Genomic DNA, 18391 nt, shown 5'->3' with positions numbered 1-18391 from the left:
CCACTCGAGAGGAAGCACGCGGGGTCCCGCACACATCCAGGGGAGCCCCGTTTCCGCCTCCTAGCTCGAGATGAGGGATCCTTTCCCTGTTTCGTAGGGAAAGAATTCCCGGCGTTCCCGTCGCATCTCAAGAGGAGGCGCTCTCCTCAGGAAAGGAGAGAGGAACTCCAGGGTCATGCCACCATTCCAAGAGTCCCCCAGATGTGTCAGTCCATTCCAGAGGAACCTGTTTTCCCTGCACTGCCTTGACGTTCAAGCCGAGGATCGACTCCCACCACGTGTGCACGTGGGACAGCCCTGTGGGAAAGCCTCGTGGGAAAGCCTCGTGGGAAAGACTCGAGGGAAAACCATAGATCCTTTGATCCACACGGCGGACTACGTGACACTGCTGCTACCGCTCTGGAGGAAGCACAAGTGCATGCCCGCATTCGAGACGAGGACTGACTCCCCTGGGGAGACTCCAGAAGTACCCCAAGATCCATGTCAGCACTGGAGAGGAATCCTCAGGTTCCGGCCCCGACTCCACACAAGGTCTTAGGCCCCGGCATCGACGGGAGAGGAATCCCGAGAGGCCCCCGAGGAACTCGCATGGGGACTGGCCTTTCCTGAGGCCACCAGAGCGGGTCCCTGAGGTCCCCGTCGTAAGTCGATAGCACCTGCCGCAACTCGAGAAAATCCAGGAGGTTTTGCCCTCCAGGCGAGATGAGGCCCATTTCCGCTGAGGCTTCTCGAGGCCAATCACATCTAACCACTGGAATTTCCAAAGGGTCCTTCAAACCCTTGCTGCAACTCAAGAAGTTCCCCGACATACCCGTCTGCACTCGAGAGGAAGCACGTGGTGTCCCGCACACTTCCAGGGGAGCCCCGTTTCCGCCTCCTAGCTCGAAATGAGGGATCCTTTCCCTGTTTCGTAGGGAAAGAATTCCCGGCGTTCCTGTCGCATCTCAAGAGGAGGCGCTCTCCACAGGAAAGGCGAGAGGAACTCCAGGGTCATGCCACCATTCCAAGAGTCCCCCAGATGTGTCAGTCCTTTCCAGAGGAACCTGTTTTCCCTGCACTGCCTTGACGTTCAAGCCGAGGATCGACTCCCACCACGTGTGCACGTGGGACAGCCCTGTGGGAAAGCCTCGTGGGAAAGCCTCGTGGGAAAGACTCGAGGGAAAACCATAGATCCTTTGATCCACGCGGAGGACTGCGTGACACTGCTGCTACCGCTCTGGAGGAAAGTGCAAGTGCATGCCCGCATTCGAGACGAGGACTGACTCCCCTGGGGAGACTCCAGAAGTACCCCAAGATCCATGTCAGCACTGGAGAGGAATCCTCAGGTTCCGGCCCCGACTCCACACAAGGTCTTAGGCCCCGGCATCGACGGGAGAGGTATCCCGAGAGGCCCCCGAGGAACTCGCATGGGGACTGGCCTTTCCTGAGGCCACCAGAGCGGGTCCCTGAGGTCCCCGTCGTAAGTCGAGAGCACCTGCCGCAACTCGAGACTATCCAGGAGGTTTTGCCCTCCAGGCGAGATGAGACCCACTTCCGCTGAGGCTTCTCGAGGCTAATCACGTCTAACAACTGGAACTTCCAAAGGGTCCTTCACACCCTTGCTGCAACTCAAGAAGTTCCCCGACATACCCGTCTCCACTCGAGAGGAAGCACGTGGGTCCCGCACACATCCAGGGGAGCCCCGTTTCCGCCTCCTAGCTTGAGATGAGGGATCCTTTCCCTGTTTCATAGGGAAAGAATTCCCGGCGTTCCCGTCGCATCTCAAGAGGAGGCGCTCTCCACAGGAAAGGCGAGAGGAACTCCAGGGTCGTGACACCATTCCAAGAGTCCCCCAGATGTGTCAGTCCATTCCAGAGGAACCTGTTTTCCCTGCACTGCCTTCACGTTCAAGCCGAGGATCGACTCCCACCACGAGTGCACGTGGGACAGCCCTGTGGGAAAGCCTCGTGGGAAAGCCTCGTGGGAAAGACTCGAGGGAAAACCATAGATCCTTTGATCCACGCGGCGGACTGCGTGACACTGCTGCTACCGCTCTGGAGGAAAGCGCAAGTGCATGCCCGCATTCGAGACGAGGACTGACTCCCCTGGGGAGACTCCAGAAGTACCCCAAGATCCATGTCAGCACTGGAGAGGAATCCTCAGGTTCCGGCCCCGACTCCACACAAGGTCTTAAGCCCCGGGATCGACGGGAGAGGAATCCCGAGAGGCCCCCGAGGAACTCGCATGGGGACTGGCCTTTCCTGAGGCCACCAGAGCGGGTCCGTGAGGTCCCCGTCGTAAGTCGAGAGCACCTGCCGCAACTCGAGAAAATCCAGGAGGTTTTGCCCTCCAGGCGAGATGAGGCCCATTTCCGCTGAGGCTTCTCGAGGCCAATCACGTCTAACCACTGGAACTTCCAAAGGGTCCTTCACACCCTTGCTGCAACTCAAGAAGTTCCCCGACATACCCGTCTCCACTCGAGAGGAAGCACGTGGGGTCCCGCACACATCCAGGGGAGCCCCGTTTCCGCCTCCTAGCTCGAGATGAGGGATCCTTTCCCTGTTTCGTAGGGAAAGAATTCCCGGCGTTCCCGTCGCATCTCAAGAGGAGGCGCTCTCCACAGGAAATGCGAGAGGAACTCCAGGGTCGTGACACCATTCCAAGAGCCCCCAGATGTGTCAGTCCATTCCAGAGGAACCTGTTTTCCCTGCACTGCCTAGACGTTCAAGCCGAGGATCGACTCCCACCACGTGTGCACGAGGGACAGCCCTGTGGGAAAGCCTCGTGGGAAAGCTTCGTGGGAAAGACTCGAGGGAAAACCATAGATCCTTTGATCCACGCGGCGGACTGAGTGACACTGCTGCTACCGCTCTGGAGGAAAGTGCAAGTGCATGCCCGCATTCGAGACGAGGACTGAATCCCCTGGGGAGACTCCAGAAGTACCCCAAGATCCATGTCAGCACTGGAGAGGAATCCTCAGGTTCCGGCCCCGACTCCACACAAGGTCTTAGGCCCCGGCATCGACGGGAGAGGAATCCCGAGAGGCCCCCGAGGAACTCGCATGGGGACTGGCCTTTCCTGAGGCCACCAGAGCGGGTCCCTGAGGTCCCCGTCGTAAGTCGAGAGCACCTGCCGCAACTCGAGAAAATCCAGGAGGTTTTGCCCTCCAGGCGAGATGAGGCCCATTTCCGCTGAGGCTTCTCGAGGCCAATCACATCTAACCACTGGAACTTCCAAAGGGTCCTTCACACCCTTGCTGCAACTCAAGAAGTTCCCCGACATACCCGTCTGCACTCGAGAGGAAGCACGTGGTGTCCCGCACACATCCAGGGGAGCCCCGTTTCTGCCTCCTAGCTCGAGATGAGGGATCCTTTCCCTGTTTCGTAGGGAAAGAATTCCCGGCGTTCCCGTCGCATCTCAAGAGGAGGCGCTCTCCACAGGAAAGGCGAGAGGAACTCCAGGGTCATGCCACCATTCCAAGAGTCCCCCAGATGTGTCTGTCCATTCCAGAGGAACCTGTTTTCCCTGCACTGCCTTGACGTTCAAGCCGAGGATCGACTCCCACCACGTGTGCACGTGGGACAGCCCTGTGGGAAAGCCTCGTGGGAAAGCCTCGTGGGAAAGACTCGAGGGAAAACCATAGATCCCTTGATCCACGCGGCGGACTGCGTGACACTGCTGCTACCGCTCTGGAAGAAAGCGCAAGTGCATGCCCGCATTCGAGACGAGGACTGACTCCCCTGGGGAGACTCCAGAAGTACCCCAAGATCCATGTCAGCACTGGAGAGGAAACCTCAGGTTCCGGCCCCGACTCCACACAAGGTCTTAGGCCCCGGCATCGACGGGAGAGGAATCCCGAGAGGCCCCCGAGGAACTCGCATGGGGACTGGCCTTTCCTGAGGCCACCAGAGCGGGTCCCTGAGGTCCCCGTCGTAAGTCGAGAGCACCTGCCGCAACTCGAGAAAATCCAGGAGGTTTTGCCCTCCAGGCGAGATGAGGCCCATTTCCGCTGAGGCTTCTCGAGGCCAATCACATCTAACCACTGGAACTTCCAAAGGGTCCTTCACACCCTTGCTGCAACTCAAGAAGTTCCCCGACATACTCGTCTCCACTCGAGAGGAAGCACGTGAGGTCCCGCACACATCCAGGGGAGCCCCGTTTCCGCCTCCTAGCTCGAGATGAGGGATCCTTTCCCTGTTTCGTAGGGAAAGAATTCCCGGCGTTCCCGTCGCATCTCAAGAGGAGGCGCTCTCCACAGGAAAGGCGAGAGGAACTCCAGGGTCGTGACACCATTCCAAGAGTCCCCCAGATGTGTCAGTCCATTCCAGAGGAACCTGTTTTCCCTGCACTGCCTTGACGTTCAAGCCGAGGATCGACTCCCACCACGTGTGCACGTGGGACAGCCCTGTGGGAAAGCCTCGTGGGAAAGCCTCGTGGGAAAGACTCGATGGAAAACCATAGATCCTTTGATCCACGCGGCGGACTGCGTGACACTGCTGCTACCGCTCTGGAGGAAAGCGCAAGTGCATATCCGCATTCGAGACGAGGACTGACTCCCCTGGGAGACTCCATAAGTACCCCAAGATCCATGTCAGCACTGGAGAGGGATCCTCAGGTTCCGGCCCCGACTCCACACAAGGTCTTAGGCCCCGGCATCGATGGGAGAGGAATCCCGAGAGGCCCCCGAGGAACTCGCATGGGGACTGGCCTTTCCTGAGGCCACCAAGCGGGTCCCTGAGGTCCCCGTCGTAAGTCGAGAGCACCTGCCGCAACTCGAGAAAATCCAGGAGGTTTTGCCCTCCAGGCGAGATGAGGCCCATTTCCGCTGAGGCTTCTCGAGGCCAATCACATCTAACCACTGGAACTTCCAAAGGGTCCTTCACACCCTTGCTGCAACTCAAGAAGTTCCCCGACATACCCGTCTCCACTCGAGAGGAAGCACGTGGGGTCCCGCACACATCCAGGGGAGCCCCGTTTCCGCCTCCTAGCTCGAGATGAGGGATCCTTTCCCTGCTTCGTAGGGAAAGAATTCCCGGCGTTCCCGTCGCATCTCAAGAGGAGGCGCTCTCCACAGGAAAGGCGAGAGGAACTCCAGGGTCGTGACACCATTCCAAGAGTCCCACAGATGTGTCAGTCCATTCCAGAGGAACCTGTTTTCCCTGCACTGCCTTGACGTTCAAGCCGAGGATCGACTGCCACCACGTGTGCACGTGGGACAGCCCTGTGGGAAAGCCTCGTGGGAAAGACTCGAGGGAAAACCATAGATCCTTTGATCCACGCGGCGGACTGCGTGACACTGCTGCTACCGCTCTGGAGGAAAGCGCAAGTGCATGCCCGCATTCGAGACGAGGACTGACTCCCCTGGGGAGACTCCAGAAGTACCCCAAGATCCATGTCAGCACTGGAGAGGAATCCTGAGGTTCCGGCCCCGACTCCACACAAGGTCTTAGGCCCCGGCATCGACGGGAGAGGAATGCCGAGAGGCCCCCGAGGAACTCGCATGGGGACTGGCCTTTCCTGAGGCCACCAGAGCGGGTCCCTGAGGTCCCCGTCGTAAGTCGAGAGCACCTGCCGCAACTCGGGAAAATCCAGGAGGTTTTGCCCTCCAGGCGAGATGAGGCCCATTTCCGCTGAGGCTTCTCGAGGCTAATCACGTCTAACCACTGGAACTTCCAAAGGGTCCTTCACACCCTTGCTGCAACTCAAGAAGTTCCCCGACATACCCGTCTCCACTCGAGAGGAAGCACGTGGGGTCCCGCACACATCCTGGGGAGCCCCGTTTCCACCTCCTAGCTCGAGATGAGGGATCCTTTCCCTGTTTCGTAGGGAAAGAATTCCCGGCGTTCCCGTCGCATCTCAAGAGGAGGCGCTCTCCACAGGAAAGGCGAGAGGAACTCCAGGGTCGTGCCACCATTCCAAGAGTCAACCAGATGTGTCAGTCCATTCCAGAGGAACCTGTTTTCCCTGCACTGCCTTGACGTTCAAGCCGAGGATCGACTCCCACCACGTGTGCACGTGGGACAGCCCTGTGGGAAAGCCTCGTGGGAAAGCCTCGTGGGAAAGACTCGAGGGAAAACCATAGATCCTTTAATCCACGTGGCGGACTGCGTGACACAGCTGCTACCGCTCTGGAGGAAAGCGCAAGTGCATGCCCGCATTCGAGACGAGGACTGACTCCCCTGGGGAGACTCCAGAAGTACCCCAAGATCCATGTCAGCACTGGAGAGGAATCCTCAGGTTCCGGCCCCGACTCCACACAAGGTCTTAGGCCCCGGCATCGACGGGAGAGGAATCCCGAGAGGCCCCTGAGGAACTCGCATGGGGACTGGCCTTTCCTGAGGCCACCAGAGCGGGTCCCTGAGGTTCCCGTCGTAAGTCGAGAGCACCTGCCACAACTCGAGAAAATCCAGGAGTTTTTGCCCTCCAGGCGAGATGAGGCCCATTTCCGCTGAGGCTACAAGAGGCCAATCACATCTAACCACTGGAACTTCCAAAGGGTCTTCACACCCTTGCTGCAACTCAAGAAGTTCCCCGACATACCCGTCTGCACTCGAGAGGAAGCACGTGGTGTCCCGCACACATCCAGGGGAGCCCCGTTTCCGCCTCCTAGCTTGAGATGAGGGATCCTTTCCCTGTTTCATAGGGAAAGAATTCCCGGCGTTCCCGTCGCATCTCAAGAGGAGGCGCTCTCCACAGGAAAGGCGAGAGGAACTCCAGGGTCGTGACACCATTCCAAGAGTCCCCCAGATGTGTCAGTCCATTCCAGAGGAACCTGTTTTCCCTGCACTGCCTTCACGTTCAAGCCGAGGATCGACTCCCACCACGAGTGCACGTGGGACAGCCCTGTGGGAAAGCCTCGTGGGATAGCCTCGTGGGAAAGACTCGAGGGAAAACCATAGATCCTTTGATCCACGCGGCGGACTGCGTGACACTGCTGCTAACGCTCTGGAGGAAAGCGCAAGTGCATGCCCGCATTCGAGACGAGGACTGACTCCCCTGGGGAGACTCCAGAAGTACCCCAAGATCCATGTCAGCACTGGAGAGGAATCCTCAGGTTCCGGCCCCGACTCCACACAAGGTCTTAGGCCCCGGGATCGACGGGAGAGGAATCCCGAGAGGCCCCCGAGGAACTCGCATGGGGACTGGCCTTTCCTGAGGTTACCAGAGCGGGTCCGTGAGGTCCCCGTCGTAAGTCGAGAGCACCTGCCGAAACTCGAGAAAATCCAGGAGGTTTTGCCCTCCAGGCGAGATGAGGCCCATTTCCGCTGAGGCTTCTCGAGGCCAATCACGTCTAACCACTGGAACTTCCAAAGGGTCCTTCACACCCTTGCTGCAACTCAAGAAGTTCCCCGACATACCCGTCTCCACTCCAGAGGAAGCACGTGGGGTCCCGCACACATCCAGGGGAGCCCCGTTTCCGCCTCCTAGCTCGAGATGAGGGATCCTTTCCCTGTGTCGAAGGGAAAGAATTCCCGGCGTTCCCGTCGCATCTCAAGAGGTGGCGCTCTCCACAGGAAAGGCGAGAGGAACTCCAGGGTCTTGGCACCATTCCAAGAGACCCCCAGATGTGTCAGTCCATTCCAGAGGAACCTGTTTTCCCTGCACTGCCTTGACGTTCAACCCGAGGATCGACTCCCACCACGTGTGCACGTGGGACAGCCCTGTGGGAAAGCCTCGTGGGAAAGCCTCGTGGGAAAGACTCGAGGGAAAACCATAGATCCTTTGATCCACGCGGCGGACTGCGTGACACTGCTGCTACCGCTCTGGAGGAAAGCGCAAGTGCATGCTCGCATTCGAGACGAGGACTGACTCCCCTGGGGAGACTCCAGAAGTACCCCAAGATCCATGTCAGCACTGGAGAGGAATCCTCAGGGTCCGGCCCCGACTCCACACAAGGTCTTAGGCCCCGGCATCGACGGGAGAGGAATCCCGAGAGGCCCCTGAGGAACTCGCATGGGGACTGGCCTTTCCTGAGGCCACCAGAGCGGGTCCCTGAGGTCCCCGTCGTAAGTCGAGAGCACCTGCCACAACTCGAGAAAATCCAGGAGTTTTTGCCCTCCAGGCGAGATGAGGCCCATTTCCGCTGAGGCTACAAGAGGCCAATCACATCTAACCACTGGAACTTCCAAAGGGTCTTCACACCCTTGCTGCAACTCAAGAAGTTCCCCGACATACCCGTCTGCACTCGAGAGGAAGCACGTGGTGTCCCGCACACATCCAGGGGAGCCCCGTTTCCGCCTCCTAGCTTGAGATGAGGGATCCTTTCCCTGTTTCATAGGGAAAGAATTCCCGGCGTTCCCGTCGCATCTCAAGAGGAGGCGCTCTCCACAGGAAAGGCGAGAGGAACTCCAGGGTCGTGACACCATTCCAAGAGTCCCCCAGATGTGTCAGTCCATTCCAGAGGAACCTGTTTTCCCTGCACTGCCTTCACGTTCAAGCCGAGGATCGACTCCCACCACGAGTGCACGTGTGACAGCCCTGTGGGAAAGCCTCGTGGGATAGCCTCGTGGGAAAGACTCGAGGGAAAACCATAGATCCTTTGATCCACGCGGCGGACTGCGTGACACTGCTGCTAACGCTCTGGAGGAAAGCGCAAGTGCATGCCCGCATTCGAGACGAGGACTGACTCCCCTGGGGAGACTCCAGAAGTACCCCAAGATCCATGTCAGCACTGGAGAGGAATCCTCAGGTTCCGGCCCCGACTCCACACAAGGTCTTAGGCCCCGGGATCGACGGGAGAGGAATCCCGAGAGTCCCCCGAGGAACTCGAATGGGGTCTGGCCTTTCCTGAGGGCACCAGAGCGGGTCCGTGAGGTCCCCGTCGTAAGTCGAGAGCACCTGCCGAAACTCGAGAAAATCCAGGAGGTTTTGCCCTCCAGGCGAGATGAGGCCCATTTCCGCTGAGGCTTCTCGAGGCCAATCACGTCTAACCACTGGAACTTCCAAAGGGTCCTTCACACCCTTGCTGCAACTCAAGAAGTTCCCCGACATACCCGTCTCCACTCCAGAGGAAGCACGTGGGGTCCCGCACACATCCAGGTGAGCCCCGTTTCCGCCTCCTAGCTCGAGATGAGGGATCCTTTCCCTGTGTCGAAGGGAAAGAATTCCCGGCGTTCCCGTCGCATCTCAAGAGGTGGCGCTCTCCACAGGAAAGGCGAGAGGAACTCCAGGGTCTTGGCACCATTCCAAGAGACCCCCAGATGTGTCAGTCCATTCCAGAGGAACCTGTTTTCCCTGCACTGCCTTGACGTTCAACCCGAGGATCGACTCCCACCACGTGTGCACGTGGGACAGCCCTGTGGGAAAGCCTCGTGGGAAAGCCTCGTGGGAAAGACTCGAGGGAAAACCATAGATCCTTTGATCCACGCGGCGGACTGCGTGACACTGCTGCTACCGCTCTGGAGGAAAGCGCAAGTGCATGCCCGCATTCGAGACGAGGACTGACTCCCCTGGGGAGACTCCAGAAGTACCCCAAGATCCATGTCAGCACTGGAGAGGAATCCTCAGGTTCCGGCCCCGACTCCACACAAGGTCTTAGGCCCCGGCATCGACGGGAGAGGAATGCAGAGAAGCCCCCGAGGAACTCGCATGGGGACTGGCCTTTCCTGAGGCCACCAGAGCGGGTCCCTGAGGTCCCCGTCGTAAGTCGAGAGCACCTGCCGCAACTCGAGAAAATCCAGGAGGTTTTGCCCTCCAGGCGAGATGAGGCCCATTTCCGCTGAGGCTTCTCGAGGCTAATCACATCTAACCACTGGAACTTCCAAAGCGTCCTTCACACCCTTGCTGCAACTCAAGAAGTTCCCCGACATACCCGTCTGCACTCGAGAGGAAGCACGTGGTGTCCCGCACACATCCAGGGGAGCCACGTTTCCGCCTCCTAGCTCGAGATGAGGGATCCTTTCCCTGTTTCGTAGGGAAAGAATTCCCGGCGTTCCCGTCGCATCTCAAGAGGTGGCGCTCTCCACAGGAAAGGCGAGAGGAACTCCAGGGTCGTGGCACCATTCCAAGAGAACCCCAGATGTGTCAGTCCATTCCAGAGGAACCTGTTTTCCCTGCACTGCCTTGACGTTCAACCCGAGGATCGACTCCCACCACGTGTGCACGTGGGACAGCCCTGTGGGAAAGCCTCGTGGGAAAGCCTCGTGGGAAAGACTCTAGGGAAAACCATAGATCCTTTGATCCACGCGGCGGACTGCGTGACACTGCTGCTACCGCTCTGGAGGAAAGCGCAAGTGCATGCCCGCATTCGAGACGAGGACTGACTCCCCTGGGGAGACTCCAGAAGTACCCAAAGATCCATGTCAGCACTGGAGAGGAATCCTCAGGTTCCGGCCCCGACTCCACACAAGGTCTTAGGCCCCGGCATCGACGGGAGAGGAATGCAGAGAAGCCCCCGAGGAACTCGCATGGGGACTGGCCTTTCCTGAGGCCACCAGAGCGGGTCCCTGAGGTCCCCGTCGTAAGTCGAGAGCACCTGCCGCAACTCGAGAAAATCCAGGAGGTTTTGCCCTCCAGGCAAGATGAGGCCCATTTCCGCTGAGGCTTCTCGAGGCCAATCACATCTAACCACTGGAACTTCCAAAGGGTCCTTCACACCCTTGCTGCAACTCAAGAAGTTCCCCGACATACCCGTCTGCACTCGAGAGGAAGCACGTGGTGTCCCGCACACATCCAGGGGAGCCTCGTTTCCGCCTCCTAGCTCGAGATGAGGGATCGTTTCCCTGTTTCGTAGGGAAAGAATTCCCGGCTTTCCCGTCGCATCTCAAGAGGAGGCGCTCTCCACAGGAAAGGCGAGAGGAACTCCAGGGTCATGCCACCATTCCAAGAGTCCCCCAGATGTGTCAGTCCATTCCAGAGGAACCTGTTTTCCCTGCACTGCCTTGACGTTCAACCCGAGGATCGACTCCCACCACGTGTGCACGTGGGACAGCCCTGTGGGAAAGCCTCGTGGGAAAGCCTCGTGGGAAAGACTCGAGGGAAAACCATACATCCTTTGATCCACGCAGCGGACTGTGTGACACTGCTGCTACCGCTCTGGAGGAAAGCGCAAGTGCATGCCCGCATTCGAGACGAGGACTGACTCCCCTGGGGAGACTCCAGAAGTGCCCCAAGATCCATGTCAGCACTGGAGAGGAATCCTCAGGTTCCGGCCCCGACTCCACACAAGGTCTTAGGCCCCGGCATCGACGGGAGAGGAATGCCGAGAGGCCCCGGAGGAACTCGCATGGGGGCTGGCCTTTCCTGAGGCCACCAGAGCGGGTCCCTGAGGTCCCCATCGTAAGTCGAGAGCACCTGCCGCAACTCGAGAAAATCCAGGAGGTTTTGCCCTCCAGGCGAGATGAGGCCCATTTCCGCTTAGGCTTCTCGAGGCCAATCACATCTAACCACTGGAACTTCCAAAGGGTCCTTCACACCCTTGCTGCAACTCAAGAAGTTCCCCGACATACCCGTCGGCACTCGAGAGGAAGCACGTGGTGTCCCGCACACATCCAGGGGAGCCCCGTTTCCGCCTCCTAGCTCGAGATGAGGGATCCTTTCCCTTTTTCGTAGGGAAAGAATTCCCGGCGTTCCCGTCGCATCTCAAGAGGAGGCGCTCTCCACAGGAAAGGCGAGAGGAACTCCAGGGTCGTGCCACCATTCCAAGAGTCCCCCAGATGTGTCAGTCCATTCCAGAGGAAACTGTTTTCCCTGCACTGCCTTGACGTTCAAGCCGAGGATTGACTCCCACCACGTGTGCACGTGGGACAGCCCTGTGGGAAAGCCTCGTGGTAAAGCCTCGTGGGAAAGACTCGAGGGAAAACCATAGATCCTTTGATCCACGCGGCGGACTGCGTGACACTGCTGCTACCGCTCTGGAGGAAAGCGCAAGTGCATGCCCGCATTCGAGACGAGGACTGACTCCCCTGGGGAGACTCCAGAAGTACCCCAAGATCCATGTCAGCACTGGAGAGGAATCCTCAGGTTCTGGCCCCGACTCCACACAAGGTCTTAGGCCCCGGCATCGACGGGAGAGGAATCCCGAGAGGCCCCCGAGGAACTCGCATGGGGACTGGCCTTTCCTGAGGCCACCAGAGCGGGTCCCTGAGGTCCCCGTCGTAAGTCGAGAGCACCTGCCGCAACTCGAGAAAATCCAGGAGGTTTTGCCCTCCAGGCGAGATGAGGCCCATTTCCGCTGAGGCTTCTCGAGGCCAATCACATCTAACCACTGGAACTTCCAAAGGGTCCTTCACACCCTTGCTGCAACTCAAGAAGTTCCCCGACACACCCGTCTGCACTCGAGAGGAAGAACGTGGTGTCCCGCACACATCCAGGGGAGCCCCGTTTCCGCCTCCTAGCTCGAGATGAGGGATCCTTTCACTGTTTCGTAGGGAAAGAATTCCCGGCGTTCCCGTCGCATATCAAGAGGAGGCACTCTCCACAGGAAAGGCGAGAGGAACTCCAGGGTTATGCCACCATTCCAAGAGTCCCCCAGATGTGTCAGTCCATTCCAGAGGAACCTTTTTTCCCTGCACTGCCTTGACGTTCAAGCCGAGGATCGACTCCCACCACGTGTGCACGTGGGACAGCCCTGTGGGAAAGCCTCGTGGGAAAGCCTCGTGGGAAAGACTCGAGGGAAAACCATAGATCCTTTGATCCACGCGGCGGACTGCGTGACACTGCTGCTACCTCTCTGGAGGAAAGCGCAAGTGCATGCCCGCATTCGAGACGAGGACTGACTCCCCTGGGGAGACTCCAGAAGTTCCCCAAGATCCATGTCAGCACTGGAGAGGAATCCTCAGGTTCCGGCCCCGACTCCACACAAGGTCTTAGGCCCCGGCATCAACGGGAGAGGAATCCCGAGAGGCCCCCGAGGAACTCGCATGGGGACTGGCCTTTCCTGAGGCCACCAGAGCGGTTCCCTGAGGTCCCCGTCGTAAGTCGAGAGCACCTGCCGCAACTCGAGAAAATCCAGGAGGTTTTGCCCTCCAGGCGAGATGAGGCCCATTCCCGCTGAGGCTTCTCGTGGTCAATCACATCTAACCACTGGAACTTCCAAAGGGTCCTTCACACCCTTGCTGCAACTCAAGAAGTTCCCCGACATACCCGTCTCCACTCGAGAGGAAGCACGTGGTGTCCCGCACACATCCAGGGGAGCCCCGTTTCCACCTCGTAGCTCGAGATGAGGGATCCTTTCCCTGTTTCGTAGGGAAAGAATTCCCGGCGTTCCCGTCGCATCTCAAGAGGAGGCGCTCTCCACAGGAAAGGCGAGAGGAACTCCAGGGTCGTGCCACCATTCCAAGAGTCCCCCAGATGTGTCAGTCCATTCCAGAGGAACCTGTTTTCCCTGCACTGCCTTGACGTTCAAGCCGAGGATCGACTCCCACCACGTGTGCACGTGGGACAGCCCTGTGGGAAAGCCTCGTGGGAAAGCCTCGTGGGAAAGACTCAAGGGAAAACCATAGATCCTTTGATCCACGCGGCGGACTGCGTGACACTGCTGCTACCGCTCTGGAGGAAAGCGCAAGTGCATGCCCGCAATCGAGACGAGGACTGACTCCCCTGGGGAGACTCCAGAAGTCCCCCAAGATCCATGTCAGCACTGGAGAGGAATCCTCAGGTTCCGGCCCCGACTCCACACAAGGTCTTAGGCCCCGGCATCGACGGGAGAGGAATCCCGAGAGGCCCCCGAGGAACTCGCATGGGGACTGGCCTTTCCTGAGGCCTCCAGAGCTGGTCCCTGAGGTCCCCGTCGTAAGTCGAGAGCACCTGCCGCAACTCGAGAAAATCCAGGAGGTTTTGCCCTCCAGGCGAGATGAGGCCCATTTCCGCTGAGGCTTCTCGAGGCCAATCACATCTAACCACTGGAACTTCCAAAGGGTCTTCACACCCTTGCTGCAACTCAAGAAGTTCCCCGACATACCCGTCTGCACTCGAGAGGAAGCACGTGGTGTCCCGCACACATCCAGGGGAGCCCCGTTTCCGCCTCCTAGCTTGAGATGAGGGATCCTTTCCCTGTTTCATAGGGAAAGAATTCCCGGCGTTCCCGTCGCATCTCAAGAGGAGGCGCTCTCCACAGGAAAGGCGAGAGGAACTCCAGGGTCGTGACACCATTCCAAGAGTCCCCCAGATGTGTCAGTCCATTCCAGAGGAACCTGTTTTCCCTGCACTGCCTTCACGTTCAAGCCGAGGATCGACTCCCACCACGAGTGCACGTGGGACAGCCCTGTGGGAAAGCCTCGTGGGATAGCCTCGTGGGAAAGACTCGAGGGAAAACCATAGATCCTTTGATCCACGCGGCGGACTGCGTGACACTGCTGCTAACGCTCTGGAGGAAAGCGCAAGTGCATGCCCGCATTCGAGACGAGGACTGACTCCCCTGGGGAGACTCCAGAAGTACCCCAAGATCCATGTCAGCACTGGAGAGGAATCCTCAGGTTCCGGCCCCGACTCCACACAAGGTCTTAGGCCCCGGGATCGACGGGAGAGGAATCCCGAGAGGCCCCCGAGGAACTCGCATGGGGACTGGCCTTTCCTGAGGCCACCAGAGCGGGTCCGTGAGGTCCCCGTCGTAAGTCGAGAGCACCTGCCGCAACTCGAGAAAATCCAGGAGGTTTTGCCCTCCAGGCGAGATGAGGCCCATTTCCGCTGAGGCTTCTCGAGGCCAATCACGTCTAACCACTGGAACTTCCAAAGGGTCCTTCACACCCTTGCTGCAACTCAAGAAGTTCCCCGACATACCCGTCTCCACTCCAGAGGAAGCACGTGGGGTCCCGCACACATCCAGGGGAGCCCCGTTTCCGCCTCCTAGCTCGAGATGAGGGATCCTTTCCCTGTGTCGAAGGGAAAGAATTCCCGGCGTTCCCGTCGCATCTCAAGAGGTGGCGCTCTCCACAGGAAAGGCGAGAGGAACTCCAGGGTCTTGGCACCATTCCAAGAGACCCCCAGATGTGTCAGTCCATTCCAGAGGAACCTGTTTTCCCTGCACTGCCTTGACGTTCAACCCGAGGATCGACTCCCACCACGTGTGCACGTGGGACAGCCCTGTGGGAAAGCCTCGTGGGAAAGCCTCGTGGGAAAGACTCGAGGGAAAACCATAGATCCTTTGATCCACGCGGCGGACTGCGTGACACTGCTGCTACCGCTCTGGAGGAAAGCGCAAGTGCATGCTCGCATTCGAGACGAGGACTGACTCCCCTGGGGAGACTCCAGAAGTACCCCAAGATCCATGTCAGCACTGGAGAGGAATCCTCAGGTTCCGGCCCCGACTCCACACAAGGTCTTAGGCCCCGGCATCGACGGGAGAGGAATGCAGAGAAGCCCCCGAGGAACTCGCATGGGGACTGGCCTTTCCTGAGGCCACCAGAGCGGGTCCCTGAGGTCCCCGTCGTAAGTCGAGAGCACCTGCCGCAACTCGAGAAAATCCAGGAGGTTTTGCCCTCCAGGCGAGATGAGGCCCATTTCCGCTGAGGCTTCTCGAGGCTAATCACATCTAACCACTGGAACTTCCAAAGCGTCCTTCACACCCTTGCTGCAACTCAAGAAGTTCCCCGACATACCCGTCTGCACTCGAGAGGAAGCACGTGGTGTCCCGCACACATCCAGGGGAGCCACGTTTCCGCCTCCTAGCTCGAGATGAGGGATCCTTTCCCTGTTTCGTAGGGAAAGAATTCCCGGCGTTCCCGTCGCATCTCAAGAGGTGGCGCTCTCCACAGGAAAGGCGAGAGGAACTCCAGGGTCGTGGCACCATTCCAAGAGAACCCCAGATGTGTCAGTCCATTCCAGAGGAACCTGTTTTCCCTGCACTGCCTTGACGTTCAACCCGAGGATCGACTCCCACCACGTGTGCACGTGGGACAGCCCTGTGGGAAAGCCTCGTGGGAAAGCCTCGTGGGAAAGACTCTAGGGAAAACCATAGATCCTTTGATCCACGCGGCGGACTGCGTGACACTGCTGCTACCGCTCTGGAGGAAAGCGCAAGTGCATGCCCGCATTCGAGACGAGGACTGACTCCCCTGGGGAGACTCCAGAAGTACCCAAAGATCCATGTCAGCACTGGAGAGGAATCCTCAGGTTCCGGCCCCGACTCCACACAAGGTCTTAGGCCCCGGCATCGACGGGAGAGGAATGCAGAGAAGCCCCCGAGGAACTCGCATGGGGACTGGCCTTTCCTGAGGCCACCAGAGCGGGTCCCTGAGGTCCCCGACGTAAGTCGAGAGCACCTGCCGCAACTCGAGAAAATCCAGGAGGTTTTGCCCTCCAGGCAAGATGAGGCCCATTTCCGCTGAGGCTTCTCGAGGCCAATCACGTCTAACCACTGGAACTTCCAAAGGGTCCTTCACACCCTTGCTGCAACTCCAGAAGTTCCCCGACATACCCGTCTGCACTCGAGAGGAAGCACGTGGGGTCCCGCACACATCCAGGGGAGCCTCGTTTCCGCCTCCTAGCTCGAGATGAGGGATCGTTTCCCTGTTTCGTAGGGAAAGAATTCCCGGCTTTCCCGTCGCATCTCAAGAGGAGGCGCTCTCCACAGGAAAGGCGAGAGGAACTCCAGGGTCATGCCACCATTCCAAGAGTCCCCCAGATGTGTCAGTCCATTCCAGAGGAACCTGTTTTCCCTGCACTGCCTTGACGTTCAACCCGAGGATCGACTCCCACCACGTGTGCACGTGGGACAGCCCTGTGGGAAAGCCTCGTGGGAAAGCCTCGTGGGAAAGACTCGAGGGAAAACCATACATCCTTTGATCCACGCAGCGGACTGTGTGACACTGCTGCTACCGCTCTGGAGGAAAGCGCAAGTGCATGCCCGCATTCGAGACGAGGACTGACTCCCCTGGGGAGACTCCAGAAGTGCCCCAAGATCCATGTCAGCACTGGAGAGGAATCCTCAGGTTCCGGCCCCGACTCCACACAAGGTCTTAGGCCCCGGCATCGACGGGAGAGGAATGCCGAGAGGCCCCGGAGGAACTCGCATGGGGGCTGGCCTTTCCTGAGGCCACCAGAGCGGGTCCCTGAGGTCCCCATCGTAAGTCGAGAGCACCTGCCGCAACTCGAGAAAATCCAGGAGGTTTTGCCCTCCAGGCGAGATGAGGCCCATTTCCGCTTAGGCTTCTCGAGGCCAATCACATCTAACCACTGGAACTTCCAAAGGGTCCTTCACACCCTTGCTGCAACTCAAGAAGTTCCCCGACATACCCGTCGGCACTCGAGAGGAAGCACGTGGTGTCCCGCACACATCCAGGGGAGCCCCGTTTCCGCCTCCTAGCTCGAGATGAGGGATCCTTTCCCTTTTTCGTAGGGAAAGAATTCCCGGCGTTCCCGTCGCATCTCAAGAGGAGGCGCTCTCCACAGGAAAGGCGAGAGGAACTCCAGGGTCGTGCCACCATTCCAAGAGTCCCCCAGATGTGTCAGTCCATTCCAGAGGAAACTGTTTTCCCTGCACTGCCTTGACGTTCAAGCCGAGGATTGACTCCCACCACGTGTGCACGTGGGACAGCCCTGTGGGAAAGCCTCGTGGTAAAGCCTCGTGGGAAAGACTCGAGGGAAAACCATAGATCCTTTGATCCACGCGGCGGACTGCGTGACACTGCTGCTACCGCTCTGGAGGAAAGCGCAAGTGCATGCCCGCATTCGAGACGAGGACTGACTCCCCTGGGGAGACTCCAGAAGTACCCCAAGATCCATGTCAGCACTGGAGAGGAATCCTCAGGTTCTGGCCCCGACTCCACACAAGGTCTTAGGCCCCGGCATCGACGGGAGAGGAATCCCGAGAGGCCCCCGAGGAACTCGCATGGGGACTGGCCTTTCCTGAGGCCACCAGAGCGGGTCCCTGAGGTCCCCGTCGTAAGTCGAGAGCACCTGCCGCAACTCGAGAAAATCCAGGAGGTTTTGCCCTCCAGGCGAGATGAGGCCCATTTCCGCTGAGGCTTCTCGAGGCCAATCACATCTAACCACTGGAACTTCCAAAGGGTCCTTCACACCCTTGCTGCAACTCAAGAAGTTCCCCGACACACCCGTCTGCACTCGAGAGGAAGAACGTGGTGTCCCGCACACATCCAGGGGAGCCCCGTTTCCGCCTCCTAGCTCGAGATGAGGGATCCTTTCACTGTTTCGTAGGGAAAGAATTCCCGGCGTTCCCGTCGCATATCAAGAGGAGGCACTCTCCACAGGAAAGGCGAGAGGAACTCCAGGGTTATGCCACCATTCCAAGAGTCCCCCAGATGTGTCAGTCCATTCCAGAGGAACCTTTTTTCCCTGCACTGCCTTGACGTTCAAGCCGAGGATCGACTCCCACCACGTGTGCACGTGGGACAGCCCTGTGGGAAAGCCTCGTGGGAAAGCCTCGTGGGAAAGACTCGAGGGAAAACCATAGATCCTTTGATCCACGCGGCGGACTGCGTGACACTGCTGCTACCTCTCTGGAGGAAAGCGCAAG

Source organism: Ovis canadensis, chromosome 7 (assembly GCF_042477335.2).
Source record: "Ovis canadensis isolate MfBH-ARS-UI-01 breed Bighorn chromosome 7, ARS-UI_OviCan_v2, whole genome shotgun sequence".
Taxonomy (NCBI): Eukaryota; Metazoa; Chordata; class Mammalia; order Artiodactyla; family Bovidae; genus Ovis; species Ovis canadensis.
The sequence above is the reverse complement of the archived record's forward strand: the minus strand, read 5'-3'. Positions refer to the sequence as shown.